Genomic DNA, 22,140 nt, shown 5'->3' with positions numbered 1-22,140 from the left:
CGCCATCGGTACGAAGTTTCAATACAAATAAGTAAATGCACCCATAATATCTAATAACTAAAACTAAACGTAAGTAATTAAGCGTGTACATTTGGGTCGACATTCGGTATACTTATAAGTTACTAATCAAGTGGTGAATAAGAAAATGCGAGTTTATTGTTTTTATTAGCACGGTAGTATCGAGGAAACCTGTTGCCTTTAACAAACAAATTAGCTACAAAAACAAATACTCTTTGTACTTTATTGCAAATAATAAAGCTATTTAAAAAAAGAAAAAGGTAAGAGCCTGCTCTCTGTTTACAAATTAATGCGCCTGACTCACTTTCTCTCAAATATTCGTTTGGATGACTCTGACAAATTCGTTTGAACTCGTTTATTCAAGCATAGAAACTCAACACATCCGAGAGGAAAACTATTGTTACTTATTAAACTCTCTCTATTTTGCTATGTGAACGTGAAGTTCCGATGTAGAAATATATCCGAACATCAAATGGCAGTGTGCTTCATGCGCTGGACTTCGAAGGATATGAGTTGAATAATATTCCATTTCTTTACTTTTCATTCTACTTGACACGTAATTTTTTTTTGATGCCTTTTATCACTTTATTGGCTGCAAAATTTCTATATGTTAAACAAATACTCAAAGACCATATTCATTGTCAGAACTAAGTAAGTACTTAAAGTTAGTTACAGCTTTTTGATCTAATTTCTTATGAGCTAGCTGTCAAAAAAGCTGCAACTGTCTTTAATTACCAACTAAATTCCGACTGAATGTGTCCCAAATAGTCTTCTATTGACATAAAATAATCTATGTAAACAAAAAGATGGAATATTTTTTGTTAAACTATGCATAAAAAGCTTGTCCAGAAAGTTTATTATACAAATGATTTGAGCTAGGAACTAGGGGTGGGGGTATTGAAACAATTCAGATATCTTGTATACTTTTTAAACCAGGATTAATAATTAATTGTTCAATAGTTTGGAATAGAGGATTTTGTATTATTATTTAACTTGTTTTATGTTAAGTAAACTTGAGTTCAAAGATAAATATCTTCACCTAGTTTCTTAAGCTTGTTGTTGTCGTTGTAGCGATAAAGACACTCCCCGAAAGTTTTGGGGAGTTTTATCGATGTTGATGATCTTTTCCCGGATATACATAGATCCGGTAAGTTCCGGTAAAAAGCACCATTAAGGTGCCCGACCATGTTGGGAACGATATATTATACTCTTGAGAAATGCCATCATAATTAAATTTGGATTCATCTCACTGAACCAATTTTTTATCATATGCATCTTTGGTCTTTAGTGCATCAGAAAGTTCAAAGTATTCAAAAGCCGGAAAACCCAAAAATTTGGTAAAATTTTAGTGCTAGGAGAATATAAAGCCCATCACTTACAAGAATCTAAACAGCTGAATAAATAAACTTAATTAAATATACATATATTTGTATAGCATGCTCACAGTATATTTATATGTTTGTATATACGAACATATGTACCTATGTGTATCTATTTCTTGATGAGAAAATTTCAATACTGCTACAGCTAATAAGTAAATGTCGAAGCAATACATTTGTCGACACTTCTGTAAATTTTGCAAGAGAGGTGATGTTCTGAAAACTACTTGACGATACGACTACTAAAATCTTTATATATGTTAACCTGCATTGTCTATTTCGAAAATGTTCTGCTCGTGGACTTCCTTGTCGCTCATGAAGTCAAGCTCTGCGTTAAAGACTGCAGGAGTAGCTGTTTATACTTAACTGTTTTAATAAAACCCCCAATGATTTCGACAGTCCAAGTATTATGCAGAGAACCCCTTTAGATTCTGTGTTCTGATGATCTTAATTCAGCTCCGTAAATGCTCCAAAAAAGTTTTTTGAGGTGTAGTCGATGTGACTATCCTTTTAAGTATATGAATCCGGTACACTACATATACTGTACCGACTGTTGCTTTGCCTCGGACACGATAAACCTTCTAGTTCATCCAACCTTGCCTATCTCTTATCCAAGAATGTAATGCAGACCAAACGGCGGCCACCGTAGTGTGGTGGTAGCATGGTCCACCTACCACATCGAAGATCCTGGCTTCATGGCAAAGTAATACCAAATTTTAAAAACAAATTTTTTCAATTAGAAGACAGTTTTTTAAGAGGGGTCGCTCTCGGCAGCGATGTGCAAGCACTCCAAGTGTATTTCTGCCATGAAAAGCTGAAAACTTATCTAAAATCAATCATAAAACATGTAAGTCCTGTCTCGCCAATTTGCAGGAAAAGGAGCACAATACAAATTGGAAGAGAAGCTCGAACGACGAAAACTTTTCGTTAGAGGTGGGAAATACCAATCCATGAATGTATTTATTTCTTGCTAGTTAACAAAAAGGGTTCACAACACAAATTGGAAGAGAAGCTCGAACGACGAGAACTTTTCGTTAGAGGTGGGAAATACTTTGATATGTTTACCAATCCATGAATGTATTTATTTCTTGCTAGTTAACAAAAAGGGTTCAAATATCTATAACGTAGGTTATAACTGTGTAAAACAGAAATGTTACAATCTGTACTTCTTCATATCTTTAGGTACTTTTGCAGCTTTTGAAACACATAGCGGCGAAGGCTTCAAAGCTCTCTACAACTAGGCCAAGATATTGTGGTGCGTAGATCATGAAAATTACCCCTACCAAGTTTGCATCAAATCTTTTATTTGTATTTTAACGCTGAACATCTTTATAAATAGTGATTTCACTGTTAAAGGAAATTCCAGTAATTCTGCACGTCTATACTTTGGTATTTTGTATGTGGGATTACGAAATGTTCTTCGTATATACATACATATATGTATACCCACCGGATCATAAATGCTTGCACTTACACAATTTGTATTTTCTTTCTGAAAATATATATTTCGGCTTACAATATGGAGTCTACCTGAAATGCGCAGGTATTGTAAAATAATTTTTAATTCAAAACGAAATTGGCTTACAAAGGAGCTGCATCTTTATCCTCGATAAAAAAGTTTCAAGGACATTTGCTGCACATACCTATAAATGTATTAAGTGTTTGCGAAAAAATATTGAGTATGCATTTTAAAGTAACCAGGAATGTATGTAGACATGTTTTATATATTTTTAACAAATGCAGCTTAATCCTCTTTTAAGAACAGAAAACACTTTTTGAACATAAACTGCAACACAATAAATGTATCTCTTTCGCTTTTTGGTAGATATATTCATATACCTATACACAAATATGTACGAATGTATACGCACGTATTACAACCTGTAATAAATTCCACAATAAAGTTGCTCCACTTAAAAAGCATCTGCACTCACACTTACATATAGTATTTTTTTCATATCTACATACCTGCAAACACAGCTTTGCATTACTTTAATCCGATTTGGTAAGCTTTAAGTAATATGCACTTTCAATGTGTATTTCGAGTTGACTAAAATATTCCAGTAGCTCAAGGCGAATTAATAGTGAAATTTATTTTAATTTTATTTTGTGTCGTTTACATCGGCAAACAGAGGTCTCTAGTGCTGTTCAGTGACTGCCACACCGAGGGACGACCACTTTTTTAAAAATTATTTTTTAGGAAAAGTGCTTTGTATTAGTAACTATTCCAGGGTCTTGAACCGAGGTCCTTTGGTGTGATATGCGGAAAAACTACCCCCGTATCAAGGCGATCGTGAAAAAGGAGTTAAAAAATAACCAGATGGTAAAAGTACACTGTTGCCGTTAGTTAATGTGATAACAGAAAGAAGCGTAAAGGCCATGTCTGATAAAACTTTGGCGCTTTGCATTTCGAAAACTCTGTTAGCTGTTTTCAGCACAAAGGAATGGCCAAAGCGATGCGGCAGACAATGTCGTTTGTAAACTTTTTGACCTCAAATTGATTTCTGCAAATTTTCAACAATTTTCTCCGTTTTATTTTCTTCCGAACTTTCTTGGTCATCTTTCTCACTTTCTTGTCATCGTAGGCGACAATTTGTGGACTCTGCGTGTTTCCGCTGCTTTCGAATGCTGATCATCAGTTAGACACTTCTATTTTCAGTCATTCAAGATATTTGTTATGTATATACATATATATGTATGTACGCATGTATGTTTAGTTCAGGCCAAGATTGCCTAATAACGTTATTTTCATAGGAAAATATAAAACTATTTTTGCTTTCATTTATTTTTTAAAAGGTCAATTCCAAGGCGAATTCAGTACCAGGTATTGTTAGCCCAACAGCTGATTGCTTCTTCTTGATTATTTTCCATGCAACGCCTTGTACTACAATATATCAGTTAATCGAAATCTATGAAAACTTTCTTTGGACATGACATTTTTCTGCACGGCGAATTGGTTGAATTCGCTTTGCCACCACCTGGTATGGATTCGCCTTGGTCAATTCTTTAAATCATGAGGTTCGTGTTGAAAGGTTGGCGCTGGTTCGAAATATTTCGCTGCATTATCTGCTTGCTCCTTGCCAGGAATCCCTACATGGCCAGGAACCCAGATCAAAACGATTTTTTGCCTATATTTAATACAAAAGTCCCGGATTCTTCCAATGATAGCTTGCTGTTTCGTATGTTTTTAACCGCGTCCAAGCAAGATAGGCTGTCAGAGCTAATAACGAATTTTCCTTTTTGATTAATGGCATGCTCCAAAGCTTTGCAGATTGCAAAAGCTTCAGCAGTAAATACGGACGAGTAGGGTGAAAGATTACCTCCTGTTATAAGACTTCCATTCGAAGAGGTAGCAGTGTTTGTTGCTTTGGAACCGTCTGAATAAATAGGTGTAAAATTCCTTTGTTTGTAATTATTGACTAGTTCCAAAAAAAGTTTTCGAAATTCTATGTTACTGGTGTTGGATTTTTTCAGAGTATGGAGAGACATCTATAGTGGACTCGCTTATCTTCCCTGAACCCTGTTTTCAAAGACATATTCCCTAACCTCGCAGTTGTCGAAAGCAATCTCTCTAGGGAGACTCTCGTCACTCTAGCTCAACTTCGATCTGGATACTGTAATAGGTTAAACTCCTTATGTGCCCACGTTAAACCATGTTTTCAATTGCAGTTGCCTCTAACACCTTTCCTTCTTTGGTCGAACCCTGTTGAAACAGCAAGTTTTCTCTTACTCCCGTTAGAGGATATTAAAGCACTTCTATAAAACGGCAATTGAGACGAAAACAGGTTTCATACTCATGTATGTACACCGGAAATCATTAAACATTGAAGATTCCCGAAATTTCTTTAACTGCTCCAAAACCTTTTTGTGCGACCCCTTTTTCAGTAAACTATAACGCCCCTTATTCACAAAATGTAAGAAAATACTTTTTTTTTGATATATTTAAATAAGATTTAAAAAATTGTATTGTTGGCGTTGTGTACATAGGCTTAAGTTTATGTAATTAAATATTTTCAACAAATGTTCGGAATACGGTTGGTATTACCTTTCCTCTAAGTATGATAACTTCTTCATTTTTAATAATTTTTTCTCCGCTAGTCCGCTTATTTGACAAAACACATGCTGTGCCAACGTTTCTGCATCACGTCCGATTAGATAAATGGCACAACAATCCACCATAACATAAATGCCGCCACTGTTTCATGTTCTCCTATACGCTGACTTTTGTTTTCTTGTATTCAGTCATGGTTCAATTATGTACAGGTTGGCTCATCTCATCAGCTGATTTTATTTATGTCATTGCATGGTCGAAGGGATTGTCAAAAGGAGATGGCAAACTCAAAATGAAACCAACACATTGGCAACATTTTACTTACACATACAAAAACTGCTAAGTTTTATGTTTCCATTCCATACCATTCGCACCAACACCAATACACAGATTTTGACAATTTGAACAGACATATTTTGTTGCTTTACAGATGAGCCAACCTGTATATAAATAAAAAAAAATGTAAGGCGCGATAACCTCCGAAGAGATCTAAGGCCGAGCTTATCTTCCAATTTGCGTCGTGCTCCTCTTGATTTTTCCCTACAAATTGGCCGGACGGGACCTACATGTTTTATGCCGACTCCGAACGGCATCTGCAAGGCAGATGAGTTTTCACTGAGAGCTTTTCATGGCAGAAATACAATCGGAGCGCTTGCCAGACACTGCCGAGGGGCGACCCCGCTTAGAAAAATTTTCTTCTAATTGAAAAATCTTATTTCTAAAATTTTGATGTTGCTTTGCCCGGGAGTTGAACCCAGGGCATACGGTGTGATAGGCGGAGCACGCTACCATCACACCACGGTGGCCGCGATTTCAGTAGACTTTCGTTTTTATTTTCATATCGTTATATACATATTTTTGTTTTCTGTTGCTTTTGGCTTCTTTTGACACAATTTAAAGTGACAAAGTTTACACTTGCACGGACGAGTGCGCAACGACATGGCTGGTCGGGGATAACAAATATATTAGCTTCGGAAAATGTTTGCGGAAAAACTAAAAAAAATTTTATATAAAAGTTCTATTTAGTTCTTATTTGAAAAGTTTAAGTTCATCTTTTAGTTTTTTTATGAACACTAACTTGGTGATCTGGCGGTCAAGAAACTGAACTGTTGTTAGTTTCTATTAAATTTGTATTTGTTTTATAATGATTCACAATTTTTTCACATGCAGTTTTGCTCTCTATTTTACGAAACCATTTTCATGAACAAACGTTTAATGTTGCTTTCAGAAATATTTTACTATCCGATTCAATGAAATTATTCATCATATTCGTTTGTTTTATCCATATAAACACACAACTTTATGCATCTTGCTAGTAGTTGAATTCATTAGACTGTATCACATAAAACATTTTTAATGCAACGCCATGGTTTTCTATGAATCTCGAAAGTGAGATCGGAGCTCAGAACAATAAGGGACATAAAATTAACTATACACATAATTTTTACGGAAAAGATATTTGGAAAGGCGTCTTTTGTGTCTACTCTTACAGGTGGTTGTGTCATACACCAGGATAGATTATCACACGTGAGTTATAATGGAAAAGCCAACATTGTTTTACAGAGTTATGTATATTGAAAAGGCCACAGTTGTTTTTGCAATGTGTTGTAAAAAATATTCCCTGTTCCAAACAGTTATTATGTAGAAAATATCGCCTATATTACTTCCACCTTCGGAAGCAGGGTTGCCATGGACATTGATTCACAAGCTCTCCAAAACCTCAGCTATGCAGATGGAGTGGTGTAAATCCAATAACTTGAGAAAAATTGTCTTAAACTCATCCGAATTGTACACATTTGATTACAAATCTCAATTAATTTATGATTATTACTTTAATAGCTGAAAACTCCTCTTCAGCACCAGTTCCTTCACCAACTGTAGTGGATAAAACATCCGATAGCATTTCAGACAGATGAAACAAAGGAATTTAAATCCAGCCAAGCCAATTAATTTAAACTGAAAAGCAAGTTTATTTAAGGAAAGCTTTTACAGTACTATAAGATATATACTATCCTTGGGATTCAAGGGGTTGATAAGCGCAGTTCATAGCTTCCGCAATCCAATTGCCAACCTCACCTACGCGAGGTGCGTCCCGGTTCAAATATGCATGTATCATACACATATTTAGCAGGTGAGGCTATGGCGACCCCAAGTTTCTCATAGAATTAGGGGTGGGTGCGGGATGGTCTAGTAGGTTCAATGTGGTCATATTAAATCGTTCCCGATATGGTCGGGCTATTACCTTGATGGTGCTTGAATCTATATCCGGAAAAGGACCAACAACATCGGTAACACTCCCCAAAACCTTCGACGAGTGTCTTTCTCGCTACAAAAACAACAACATATATACTATCCATGTCCAGAACTTCTATCGGTTCTTCTTTAAATTGACATGCCTATTTTTGAAAATCATTTGACCTTTTGGAAAGGGCTGTGGTCATTATTCATATTCATTCCGTCATAATGGAGCTTCCGAATTTTCGATTGAACAAGGCATACATACGAAACAGCTATGTACATACGTACATATGTAGATCCAAGGGTAGCATCCTAATGTGTATATATAAATGTATGTATTGGATATATTTTTTCAACACTCAGGTGTCTGCACACTTGGACTGGCTCTTCGGTTTTTAACTGGCCAGCTCTATGACTGCTGAATGTGATGTGAATGAGTGTGAATATCAAAACTATTTGTGCTCTTTCAACCTAACCACTAACCAAATAAAATAAAATGCTTCAAAGAACAAAAACTACTTAGAAAACTTCTATCGAAGTGGAAAATAATGCATCCTTAAGTAGAAATGTTACCTGCACAAGAGGAAAAGTAAAAAGCATTGAGTGGGGAAAAATAATATTTTGAGCTTAAAAAGTGCATGTGAGTTTTCAAGGTTTTATACTATTTACGCCAGTGTTAGTGCTGCATGAACTTATTAAGTGGTGTATGTACTTAATAACCAGTCAACCAGAGAAGTTCTCACTTTGGACTCACTGAGCGGTGCACTCATTCTTCTAGGGAGGCTCTGAAAAGGCTCAGAAGGGACCGTATCCAACGAGTAAAAGTGCCTTTTAAAACTTGTGAAGAGATAGCCCACATAGGAATCCTTAAACGATAATTTTCGGAGTTTTAAAAAGCTAGTTCAGACAATCCAATGCTTCTAGGCCGAGCTTCTCTTCTAATTTGTGTGGGGCGCTTTTTACTTTTTCTTACAAATTAGCGCCACCTACTTGTTTTATGCCGACTCCGAACGTCATCTACAAGGCAGATGAGGTTTCACTGAGAGCTTTTCATGGCAGAAGTAAATTCGGAGTGCTTACCAAAAGCTACCGAGGGGTGACCCCGTTAGAGACATTTTTTTCTATTTGAATTTGATGTTGCTTTGCACGGGGCGTGAACCCAGATCTTCGATGTGGTATGCGGAGCACGCTACCATCACACCACGGCGGCCGCCTTTGAATTAGGTCAATACAAATCTGAAGTATTTCTAAACATACAGTTTATTTTACGACAGTTTGTACCGAAGAAGATTTAGGGCCCCCTTCTCTACTACGAAATTAACGTTCGTTTCGTCTCCGAGGCGAATCGGTCGCATATTTGCATTATGCTAAACGATGGGAGCATATAATTTGAAGGTTGCTTTCGCCTTCTAGTTTGACATGACGTAAGAAACGTAAAGGCCGAATGAAAATGATAGAGTATACCATTGCTAGACGAAATAGCTAGGAGATAATTTGCTCGTCTGAGCTATCCTTTGCAATACGGAATGATCCTATTAATGATGAACTGTACGAGCTTTATACAAACATCAACATAGTCCAGCGAATTAAAAAACAGCGGATAAGCTGGCTAGTCCATAAATTGCGAATGTAAGATAATGCTGTGCAGAAGAAGTTAATTTTATCGGAACCCAAGCCTACGGAAGCAGAGAGAGAATATGTGGCCCCTTCTCTATTGGAAGGACCAGATGGAAAACGATTTAAATTCGCTTGGTGTTACCCATTGGTGCAACTTAGACCAATGAAGACGCGTCTGTCGCGATTTATTTGATGGCCTAAACCGTTAAATGGTAAAGCGCCAATTAAATAAGTTTATTTTATTTTGGATTGGAAATTAGTTTTTCATATTACTTAGTGTTGGGAACTATTGAAAGAAAGATATGGAGTTATTTGATAGTTCACTCATTTTCATTCATTCAATAGTCATTTGAAAATCGATCATTACTGATTTTTCGAATTATTTGTTTTGGTATGAATGATTAGTTCATTATTATTTTTTCGAATTGTTCGTTCTATATAAATTTTTACTGCGCATATATCAGTGATCTCAACTAAAAAGGTATTCAAATAAATTTCAACACTTAGCATACTTCAACCTAATCGACAAACGTTTTAAGTCTGGTAATTATTTAAAATTTTTATCTGAGGAAATATTTTAACAATTTAAATTGTGTAGAGATATTTATATGGCAAAGATATTTATATTTGGGAGTTTTTCACCAAAAATGGCAATGAAGTTAAATGACCATCTACGCCGTAAGCACAAAAAGCGTCTGTAATTTCTGAAGAGGAGCGTAGTTCTATTCTGCTATGTAACAAAGGCATTTAAATTGAATATTTCCATTATATACTTGAGGCAGTATTTAACCCACTTGAGTCACATTCAACATTTTGTCTTATATAGGTTTGTTCTTTGGCTTACCCGTAACCAAAACAATCCAAAAATTGTTCTTTTGTATAGTAAATGTACTACAAAAAACATCGGTACTGGTCTCGGGCTAGCTAAAGAGCAGATCAAATGAATGAATGAAAAAATTCATTCGATAGTTAAAATCATTCAGTAACGAACTATCGATAGTTGAATTCATTCGATAGTTCCCAACACTAATATTACTGCAATCCCTTGTAGGTTTATAGATAAAATCTGCTCGGGACAGCTTCATTATCTTCGCCTTGCGCCAGACTGAAATTTTCCGGCACACTGATTTCAAATGATGAAATTGTGTGACGTTTGAGAGTATATTTTACTATATATCTTAACTTGCGATTTATCTCACTAGTTTTTCCAGGTCTACTCTGCGTTCTCGTTGCAGTTTTAAGTGTACTATGTCCAACACTGATTTTCAGCCATGCTGAAAAACAAAATCAGAGATGCAAGTTCGTCAGAGCTAAAGTTGGTCAAAGACCACCGAGTTACTTTAAGGTTTACTTAAAATGAATAGAAAATTTTACAATTAAAAAAGTTCCATAAGTATTTTATGGGAAAGCGATACTGAACCTGGCATAAATCTCTTGCATCTCTGACAGCACGTGATGAACATTTTACGCTTTGCTTTTATAGTCAGAGTTATGTTCTTAAAGAGGGATAGTTATGTAAAAAATGTGTTCTATATTTTGTGCTTATTATATTTATGGATATGTGTATGTTAGGGTGTCCCTTATATGAACGAAATATTTCGTTTTGCAATTATCAAAACGCATACCCTCTAATTCGATTCAGTATACAAACCTCTGCTTAAATAACAAATTTTAACTTTCCACGTAAACTTTAACCCGTGCCGACAGGGCCTCAAAAATAGCAGCTTCTTTCTTCATCTAGTAGCTAGATCAACGAAAATGTTCATTGCTTTGTTTAATAATAGAAATTTGTATTAAAGATTGTTTAATTTAAATATTGTTAATAGGATTACTCAGAACATTTTCTTTTTAAAGTCTGTTTTTTACAATCTGGATACATATCTCTATGTTCTTGCACACAGCGTGAAAGGAACTGCTTTTGTTCTTCTTCTGCGGTTATCAAACCATGAAAGTCTTGCATAAGTTTAACAGCTCTTTCAGCTGTTTCATTAACCGCTTTTAAGCACAAAATCTTCTTTTTTGCTTCTATATAGGCCACGTTTTCTTCCCACGAAGATATATTTTCCTGAAGGAAACTGCAGCCAACTTTTAGCCTCGAAAATATATTTTTGCTTCTAATAGTGATGAAATCACTCAAAGATTTTTCTAAAACAAGAACAAAAGTTTAGCGTTTAGTAAATAGTGAGCATAGCTTAATACATATGAATAAATATTCACCATATAAAGATATCGACGTTTCATCCTTCGATGGAACGTATCTCTTTCCGGAATCATCAAAGCTTTCTCTTTTTAAGTTAATTACAATGTTCTTCTTGGTTTGTTCATCAACGTCTTCGTCAAAAATTGATAGCAGGGTTATTTCTTCTGATAAATACCACAGGTGGTGACTGAATTTTCCTAAAGCTGCTTTGGAAATCAACTTGTCAACTCTTTCGTAATCCTTCAGGGTCTTTAAAAAGAGTAAGTCTTGATTCGGCGCTTTTACTGCTAAACTGCATCTTAGCCAGGGCTTAACATAAACTGTCACAATGAATAAAGAAATATCTCTAAGCGCTTGTTCGTCCTTGACGCTCATTTTAAATTGAGACTGCAACAAACATATCTTTATAGAGTAAATAGCTCTTGCCATCCACCGAGCTTGATGCAATGCGCCTGGAGGTCTGATTTTAATTTTATTCTCAGAGTTTCCTCCCAAAAAATAATAGCTAGTTCAATCAGTTCCCGATAATCATCACGTACAATTGACTTCTCCAGTTCGTTGTAATAAAACTCCACCAATTCATTTATCATCGTCTCACAAAAGTGTTGTTTTACGAAATTAGAGCAGGGTTCGATAGCATTAGGATTAATATTCTTCCAGTTATCTTTGAACTTTTTAAATAATGGAATATCGGGACTGGTACTGTCCTCTTGGATTTTAGTTTGAAATACACTTTTGAGCACAAGTTCGTAAACATGATGACGACAAGCAAAAAGTAACAATTCTCTTTCTAATGCTTGCTCCAAAAGCACACAAGCTCCATTCAAGCGACCTGTATTAGATGCTGTCGTATCACAGCACATTATTTGTACCCTATCATTAAGGTTCCAATCATTTAGCGTATTTAGTACTTTTGCTTGATTTTTGCCGGAAGAGCTCTCTAATTTCGGGACTGCAAGAATTTGTTCTTTCTCTTCAAACGAAACAACGATTGGCAAGCGTTCTTCTTTAGAGCTTTTTACGTTGAGACTAGGTAACAATTTTCCATCCCAATGAACAGCAACAACTTCGGGTATGTTATTCTGAAAATCAGATTTAATGGATTCTGCTCTATGTTTTCTCATTTGCGTTCGAATGCGTTTAATAGAGGATTTGTTGATTGGGTAATCGTCACAGTTAAGACCTAGTGCTTCCACTACAGCTTGAACTACATAAACAGAATCTCGAATGCTGAGTTGACATCTGTCTAAAGTCGCAACCAATTTTGGCGTGATGAAATTTTTTCTTCCTCTTTTTGCTACTGCACTTAAAGAACGAATTGATTGAGAAGTGGAAGGAGTCGGTTCGTTCAGACTTTCTTCAGAGCTTGCAGATTGGTCATGTAATTCTGTATGTGTCATATCCTAGTAAGCAGCAACAGATGTCGATACGGCATCTGAGGGCATTTGTTTTAATCTATATTTCTCTTTTGCTAGTTGTCTTAACCTTGCCTTTTCTTCAATTACAGCCAACTTTTTGTCTACACCCATTAAGCAACCTGGGCGGCCTGGCTCTCTCTGTTTACGTAAGAATACTTTATCTTCTTCTATTTTAATTCTGTTGAGAGCATCAGCATGTGCGATATCTAATAAATTATCCAAATCCTGTTGAAACTCCTCCTCGCGACGTTTATAAAAATCCGGTATCTTTTTACAATTTTTTTGCAGCTCTCGCCAGAACTGATAAAGATCCACAATTTTTTTTAACACAATTAGGGAAAGCTCTGGTGGGTATTCTAGCTTTTTCCCAGAATATAATGCACTCCCGAGCCACAAGATTTGCACTTTCACTAATATTTAACTTTATTTCGCGAATGTTGAAAAACAGAACCGCAAGAATTTGACCATTCGACGGTAATTTTGCGCCTGTTATTTGGTGATTAATCTCACCCACCAGAAATATACTGTTTTTATTGCTTCTTAGTTCCACTGACATTTTCGAAATGAAAAACCCGACAACTCAAGAATAATAATCCGTGCACGTCTTATTTGAACGAACAGTTATGTAGAAATTGTTTTCTATTAATAAGAAACGCCACCAAATCAGTTGGCCTAATATTATCAAATTGTTTTTATTTGGAAAAAGCTAGCGTATTAGGGAAAACAGATTCAAGACGACAACGACGGTGCGGCATCTGTCAAATTATTTTTACACATGTTCTTATGGGGAGGAGTTTTTTGGGTACGACACGACAAAGCGGCAATTAATCATGAATGCCGCTGTCGCTAGATTAGATCTATTTCTATTTTGACAGGCGACGGTCGTGGCGTCCTTTTTTCTTTTTGTGAATAAAAATCAAAATAAATGCAAATAGCCTTAAATATGTGTTGAAATTGATTTGTTATAAATTTTTTTAACACATGCAATACTTTTTTCTAAATTTTTTGTTGTTGTTTGAGCTAATGCAGAACTGTCGTTGTCGCTTTCATTATAATCAGTCGTCGGTGCTTGGCGGCAATTATCGTCAAGCTTCAGTTTTTCGCCGTTGTCGTTCGCAGTCGTCGTTTTGAATGTAGCCGGGCTATATTTCTGTATAAAGCTGCACTGCGTTGCGTTGTTGTTCTAATACAGAAGGTGGCGCCACTGACGGATGAACATTTAACATGAAAATTTAATAACAATGTGATCCATATGGAACAATTTGTTGTTTCGAAAGAGCATTTGCGTGGTATTTGGTGGTATTTGGCTTTCAAAGAGTTCTTTTGCCAGTAAAATTGCCTTTTTTTGTCTTTTTCCATAGAAAATCGAGTCCTACGTGAGGGTTTGCTCCTCTTGATTTTTCCCTACAAATTGGCCGGACGGGACCTACATGTTTTATGCCGACTCCGAACGGCATCTGCAAGGCAGATGAGTTTTCACTGAGAGCTTTTCATGGCAGAAATACAATCGGAGCGCTGGCCAGACACTGCCGAGGGGCGACCCCGCTTAGAAAAATTTTCTTCTAATTGAAAAATCTTATTTATAAAATTTTGATGTTGCTTTGCCCGGGAGTTGAACCCAGGGCATACGGTGAGATAGGCGGAGCACGCTACCATCACACCACGGTGGCCGCCAAATATTAGTACACTTTATTTAGAATATAATATATAAAACCCAAATCGTAAAAAATTGTTTATAGAACACCTCATTTCAAATAAAAAGAATTTGATCGAATGTTAACCGTTGAACCTGAACCAACTTGTTTCCAAAGTAATTCGGCACGGTTTAGAGTTTTCGTAATGAGCTTATATTTTTTTATTAAGTATATTGGGTTAAGGAGAACCGATCTGAAGGGTATGCGTTACAAAAAAAAGACTTCTAAAAATAAGGGACACCCTAGTGTATGTATGTACTTACTTAGTATACCCAATAGAAAGGAAAGTAATAAAAAGCACTAAGAGAAAAGGATTTCTCTGGCCATTTTGATGAGTTCGTTGATTACATATTGTCTGGAACAAACTGAATTTCAGAAACCCTGTTTTCTCTTACAATGAAAAAAGCTTTTTTGTTTGTATGTTTAATGGTGTGTTGAATTTTTACTTAATATTTAAGTATTCATGAGCTTAACACGGACCTATAATAATTGAATTGAATATTCAATTATTGTATTTGTTTAAGAGAAACTGAAAGGAAAGAAACCTTTACTGGCATATTGCGATGGTACCATTTCGAAAACCGCCTCGTAATCATTATCAGGCAATTTCCAAATGTTATAAGCAAGATGTTTTCTTGCAGGATAGCCTAGTGGCTAAGGCAACTGCAGTTTCACCGTGTGATTCGCGGTTCGAATCTCAGTGAAACCAAATTCTTAAGTTTTAACGAAAAGCTTTTTGTTTAACACCATATCCACTTTTTTCCCGAAAAATAACACAGAAACTGTTATAATATCTTAAAAAGCTAGAGCTTCACAAATTTCCATCTGGGTATATCACATAGCATAAATTGTAATAAAATTTTTCATAACATTTCTTAGCACGTAGCGCTATTATTATGTCATAAAAAGCTTAATCAGACAAAGCTGTGGTAACCCGATTGGGGAGCAACAACAGCAGTTGCAATGCAAGTACACACAATACAATACATACATAAGTACGTACTTACAGCCGACCCTGGACTCTATGAATGCTGCAAAAAAATTATTATGCGTGCTTACACATGTACGCACATTGCCACAATTGCGCTGCACGTTGGCTTTATCATTCATGCCATTGTAAAGTATGCAAAAATGTATGGATTGTTGCAACAGTGTGTATAGAGATGCACAATATAAAACGCTACGCAAATTGTATTAAACTAGCAACGCACGAACGAAGGTGGTAATAATAAGTGGCAACAATACAAGTTCAAATACGCGTTTACATTTACAAGGACCCTTTTGCAAAGATAAAGTTGCACGCAACCTTGGAATGCAAAGAAGGCAACTAGCTTCTGACATGCAATCATGCTCATACATAGAAATATTTTTTACTTTTTGTACAGAATTATATCCCACATCCGCCGTCAAGGGAGGTAGTAAGCTAGTTAGCCACGTGTTTTGGTACTGAAAATTGAACAGTTCATTCATAGAAATCCGTTAACAGTTAATAAAAAATATAAACATTGTAGCGGTTTTTTGACATCTTTCTTTTTTGTCAGTCTCATATTGAGTTTTTGTGTAAAATTCCTAAAAACAGCAAATTCAAAATAAACAAGTAAGGAAGTGTAAGTTCGGGTGAAACCGAACATTACATACCCAGCTGTACACTTGAAATGCTGTTGTTGTTTGTTTTGTGTGCTTAGTAGTGTTACAAGGCTGCGCAATAATATACATATGGTTCTGTTCTGAACTAATTTTCGAGTTATGGTTCCCGAAACATAGAAAATTCCTTAGTCATAAAAGGGACAGTGCCACGCCCATTTTTTAAAATCTGAAGTTTCTCCTGGGGAATGAAATACCATTGATACAAAGCTCTTTTTTGCAAAGAATAGCTTATTTTATTCGTCCACGACCCTTTTAAAAATCTTTTATATAAAAGTGGGCGTGGTCCTTAACCAATTTGGTAAATTTTTCTCAAAGCATTCCTTATAGTAAAGGCAACCTCTCTGCCGAATTTTGTTACGATAGGTTTAACGATTTTTGATTTATGATTAATAATATTTGTAAAATTGATTTTATCACAAGTGGGCGGTGCCACGCCCATTTAAAAAATGTTTCAAATTTTTATCAAGAGTCTCAATATCAGTCCACACGTCAAATTTCAACATTCTAGGTGTTATTTGCTAAATAATCAGGTTTTTTGTGTTTTCCAAAATGTTATATATATAAAAAGTGGGCGTGGTTATCATCCGATTTCGATTTCATTTTCAATACCAATCTATTCTGGGTTCAGATAAACTCGTGTACAAAATTTGGTGAAGATATCTCAATATTTACTCAAGTTATCGTGTTAACGGACAGACGGACGGACGGACATGGCTCAATCAAATTTTTTTTCGATACTGATGATTTTGATATATGGAAGTCTATATCTATCTCGATTCCTTTATACCTGTACAACCAACCGTTATCCAATCAAAGTTATAATCCCATGTGTACAAGTACAGCTGGGTATAAAAAAATGCTTGCAAAGCTCATAGAGATTTATACAGATTTAAAAGCTCTACAAAAAATTAATAACTAGATTGAGAAAAGCTACAAAAAAAACAAGCAAACATTCAGCAAATTAAATGTTAAGTCTTCAAAACAGTAGCAGCAGTATTGCTAAAGTACTACTTAATTGATGTAATAATGCTGATATTCAAGCTGATAATGTGCTGCAATAGCGCAGTAAAATTTTTTTTAAATCCGCTAGTCATATAGTTATTGAAGGTGAAACTGTTCATCGCCACTAAAAAAACAAAGTATCCACAGATCTTGCATTGCTTTTATATGCAACATTAACATTAAATGATCACATTTAACTTGAGTAGTAAGTGAAGCAACAGATACAAAGAGATATATTTTGATAACGGATGTAAATACTGCTATAGTTTTGAAAATGCATTTTATGCTGCCAATGTTTAAGGAAGCAAAAGTAAACAAAAGACTAGAGCTAAGTTAGCATTAAAAGAATTTAGTGGTCTGCCAATATCGGTCCAAAATAATGTTAAATTTGTTTACGAGAAAGTGCTCAAGATCAGTCAATTGGGTACTATTGTCTCAATTTCACCAGGCTTAATATTGTGCTCACCACATGGTGAATAGTCTGCAGCTTTGATAAATTTTATTCGAGATTGAAGTCCGCTTTAAATTCCAGATATTTACTGCAAATGGCATCAGACGGTTGTTTACTCAAATTTTGCCGCCCTTTAAGCCCTAGGCTTCAGGCCATTGTGCCTGTACTATAAATCTGGCACAGAGTCTCTAGTTCCAAAGGTTTTGAGGCATTACTTTTACCCAAAACTAAAATGGGTTTTCCTTGGTTCTAGGAATAAACTTTATAAAAATTGAGAAAATTGTATAAAAAAAAATAAATAAGTTTGATTGTGTAACTCTGACGGCCGTGGAATTCTAGCCGAGGTACAGTCGTGTACTCTTACTCACTGAGCTAACTCGTATATGTAAATATGGTGAGAAATAAAATATTATGTGTGAAAAAATTTAAAAAACATGTTTCCTCGAATTAAGGAAAAGTTTTTCAACAAAATTAGAAATTCTTACTCATTAAATTGAAATTTTCCTCAATTTAAAGAATATTTGTTTAGAATTTTTTTTCCTCATTTTAGGTAAGTGTTGTTTCTGACTGTATATTCATACATTATAAATAATATTTAGCTAATAATCTTTGTGTTACAATCATTTATGCCACGTATCATTCAATCCAAGGCAAATAACTTTCTATTTGGAAATTCGCAATAATATTGTATGTGCGATATATGTATGTAAATGTCTAGTGAATACTTGGAATAATTGATAACTATTGAATCTTTCAGATTGCGAGCAATTTAAGTCAATCATAGTAAAAGTGAATATATGTCTGTTACCATTTATGGGTAAAAATTGCTATAAGAAAGCCAATAAACTGCAAATCTCTAGTGACAATGAATTGCGAAGAAATACGTTCCAAGGTATGTATACACATACATACATTTATACAAAACTATATACATATTAAGTATACTATTTCTTTGGAAGCTAGTAAAATTGCTGGTATTATGTACAGAGAAATACTCAGAAAGTAATGTACGTATTTTCTTTATAAAAGTTCCGTTTATAAGGATTCTGGTATATGTACATAAGTACAAGAGAACGGCGAAATAGTTGCACAAGTATAACGTGTTGTAGTAAATAATAATATTTATTAATACCTACTAAAGCTTACGTAAAATGAGGAAAGGTAGATATATAAAAACTTAAATAAAAGCGAATATAAATTATGTATATGAAAAGCAAAATAGTAAAAACCTGTTAGGACGGCTGTCAGGAAGCTCTTATACTTTTCATGGATGTATTCGAACTATAAATAGATTGAATTTTTGAGAAGTATCCAGCACATAGAGAGCGAAAAATATCATACTTTAAGAATTCATTATTTTAAAAAGCACCAGTCTTAGACTTGGTATTCTTTTTGTTCTCATCAATTTTAGTCTCTTGTATCTGAACAATTAGTAATATCGGATATATCTAATATAAATCCTCATGATGAGCATATTGGAAAGCCTATGACCAAATTTCGCGTCTTTAGTTTTCAAAATGAAGGAGAGTCTGCAAAAATCCCCATATCTGGAAAATCGATTATATGGAATACTTTTTATGTACATATGGACATGACCAAGATAAGATAAGATAAGATAATTAATTGAGGATCGCACTGCGACCATTGGTCTGTTGTGCCCTCAACTGCTTCACAGCACCTCATCCAAGCCGACTTCTCTGATGAACCCTAGCAGTTCACCTGGCTTGAGGGATTTGATGTGAGAGTGCTCTGGCCATGGTGAGCCCAAAAACTTAGCCCTACGTCTTGAGATTGCGTCACATTCCAGGAGTATATGTTCCGCCGTCTCCGCTGATCGATCACAAAATCGGCATGTGTTGTTCGATAGGATGCCCAGCTTCTGCATGTGGCTGTTCAGTCTGCCAGGGCACTGAATAAGAATAGCTGTTAGGATCCTCAGGTTATCTTTCGACAGACCCATTAATGCTCTATATCGAGTTGTGTTGTAGCCCCCCAGCAGTAACTTAGATTGCCTCAAGCCTGGCATATTGCGCCAGTGTTCTTCCCTCTTATCCCTTTCTTCTAATATTAGATGCCCTCTGATTTCCTGCGGGCCTACTGGCAGGAACGGCTCAGGACCAATAGGTCGTGTCATTGCTGCCTCCTTTGCCAGGCTGTCCGCTTGCTCATTGCCCTCCACTCCCCGGTGGCCAGGAACACAGGCCAACAACAGTTTGTTGTGTGCTCCTAGTCGATTTAGCTTTTCAACGCACTCAAGTACTAGTGCTGATTTTATTTCAGACGCCGAGATCGCCTTGAGGGCGGCCTGACTGTCACTGAGTATGGCAATTGTTTCGTTGGAGTATTCGCGCTGAAGGTTCAGGTCAGCACACTGGCTTATAGCGAACACTTCCGCTTGAAAAATGCTCGGGTGTGCTCCCAGAGGCGTTGATATCTTGGCTCTGGGTCCAATGACTCCAGATCCAATCCCCTCTGGCGTCTTCGAGCCATCTGTGTACCATACTATTTTATTTAGCTGATGAATGTACACAATTCTGCTTTCCTCCCACGTACCCTTGTCTCCCAATTCTACTTTGTACCTTCTCTCATAGACTATCTGCCTGAGGATATCATCCCTCGGGAGTTGAGAGATTGGGATCTTCTCTCTCAATTCCTCCATGTTTCGGGACGATATAACTTTACCTATGCCCGAGTCCTCCTTAGCAATATTCAGGAGGGTTCTCTTGGCTGACTGCTCTATTGATATATGCAGCGGGGTCAGATCAAGGATAGCCTCCAGCGCTGCTGTAGGGCATGTGCGCATAGCTCCCATGATGCATACACATGCCAGTCGCTGAAGTTTTGACAGCGCTTGCCTCGTCGTCGCCCGAGTTGTTTTCGATGCCCAGGCTATCGAACCGTATGTTATCATAGGTTTTACTATCATGGTATACATCCATCTTAGCACATGCGGGCTACAGCCCCATGATTTGCCTGCTAGACGTTTGCATATCATGATGGACCTCGTGGCCTTAGCTCTCATGGAGTCGAAGTGCTGTTTCCATAGGAGCTTTGTGTCAAAAGTTACCCCCAAATATTTCACCGCGGTTCCCTGTTCTAGTGCCACGCCATTTATTGTAATTGCTCTCAGGGCCGGTAGGGCCCTTCTTCTGGTGAAAGGGATGATGGTCGTTTTAGATGGGTTGATGTTCAGCCCCACACTGGCACACCATCCCTTCGTAATATTCAGTGCTCTCTGTATTATGTCACAGAGCGTACTCTCGAACTTACCCCTTGCAATTATGACGATGTCGTCAGCGTATCCCTGGCATCTTGTGCCACTGTCAGATAGCTTTTGCAGGAGTTCGTCCACTACTAGGCTCCACAGAAGGGGTGATAGAACACCTCCTTGAGGGCACCCCCTCGTGGTATTAACCTTAACTGCGCTGTTGCCTACATGGACTTCAGCGATTCTTGTGCGGAGTAGATTGTCAATCCATCTCTGGATAGGCATCTGAATTCCTCTTCTCTGCAGTGCTATATTTACGCTTTCATGAGATGTGTTGTCAGAGGCACCCTCAATGTCAAGGAAAGCGCAAATCACTGTTTCCTCTGTTTCGAATGCCCTCTGTATTTCAGATCTTAATTGGTACAGAGCTGTGTCCGTGGACCTACCCGCTCTGTACGCATGCTGGCTATGATGTAAGGGCCAGCTCTTGAGGGCGATCGACCTGACTTCTTGGTCCAATATCTTTTCCATTGCCTTCAAGACAAAGGAAGTTAGACTTATTGTTCTGAAAGACTTTGCCTGCGAATAGTCCTTTTTTCCTACTTTTGGTATGAAAACCACTTTTGCTCTTCTCCACATCATGGGTATGTATCCCAGTGCCAGACTATCTCTCATGATCCTGGCCAGATGTGGGATGATCTGTGTCCCTTGCTGCATTAGCACCGGGTAGATGCCATCCACCCCCGGAGATTTGTATTTCTCAAAGGATTCCACTGCCCATCTGACTCTGGCCTCACTGAAGAGGGAGTTGGCCAGTTGCCAGTCTGATGGGGTTGGTTTCACTCTGGGGAACACAGGTTCCGGTACTTGCGGAGAGGCACCCGGAAAATGCGTGTGTAGCAGGGCCCTCGCTCGCTCCTCCACCGTTCCGGTATAGGTACCGTCTGGAAGCCTAATCGCTAAGTTAATCTCCCTCTGCTTTTTGGCTAGGGCCTTGTGGAGCCTTGCCGCTGCAGGTGTGCTAGAAATTCCCTCGCAGAAATTTCTGAAACTTTCCTTCTTAGCTTTCCTTATCTCTTTATTGTACTTTGTTAGATTCTGAGTGTATTCCTCCCAGTTGCCGGTTCTTCTTGCCCCGTTAAAGAGTTTCCTGACTTTCTTCCTTAGTAGTGTCAGGTCATGCGACCACCAGGGGGTTGCCTTCTTACCCTTAACTA

The 22,140-nt window shown here is 36.9% G+C and overlaps 1 long non-coding RNA gene across 1 annotated transcript in view; it reads left to right on the top strand.

The window, feature by feature from the left end:
• Nucleotides 1-6,368: 6,368 nt before the first annotated feature.
• The window catches only part of LOC137239090 (uncharacterized), a 247,546-nt gene continuing 231,774 nt past the window's right edge, over nucleotides 6,369-22,140 (top strand). The window contains exons 1-3 of the long non-coding RNA XR_010949282.1: nucleotides 6,369-6,559; nucleotides 6,677-6,975; nucleotides 18,473-18,607. This is a non-coding gene — a long non-coding RNA (uncharacterized lncRNA). The remainder of the gene's footprint in view (nucleotides 6,560-6,676; nucleotides 6,976-18,472; nucleotides 18,608-22,140) is intronic.

The sequence above is a fragment of the Eurosta solidaginis genome, chromosome 2, assembly GCF_040869045.1.
Source record: "Eurosta solidaginis isolate ZX-2024a chromosome 2, ASM4086904v1, whole genome shotgun sequence".
NCBI classification, from domain to species: Eukaryota; Metazoa; Arthropoda; class Insecta; order Diptera; family Tephritidae; genus Eurosta; species Eurosta solidaginis.
This window is presented reverse-complemented; position numbering and strand designations above follow the sequence as displayed.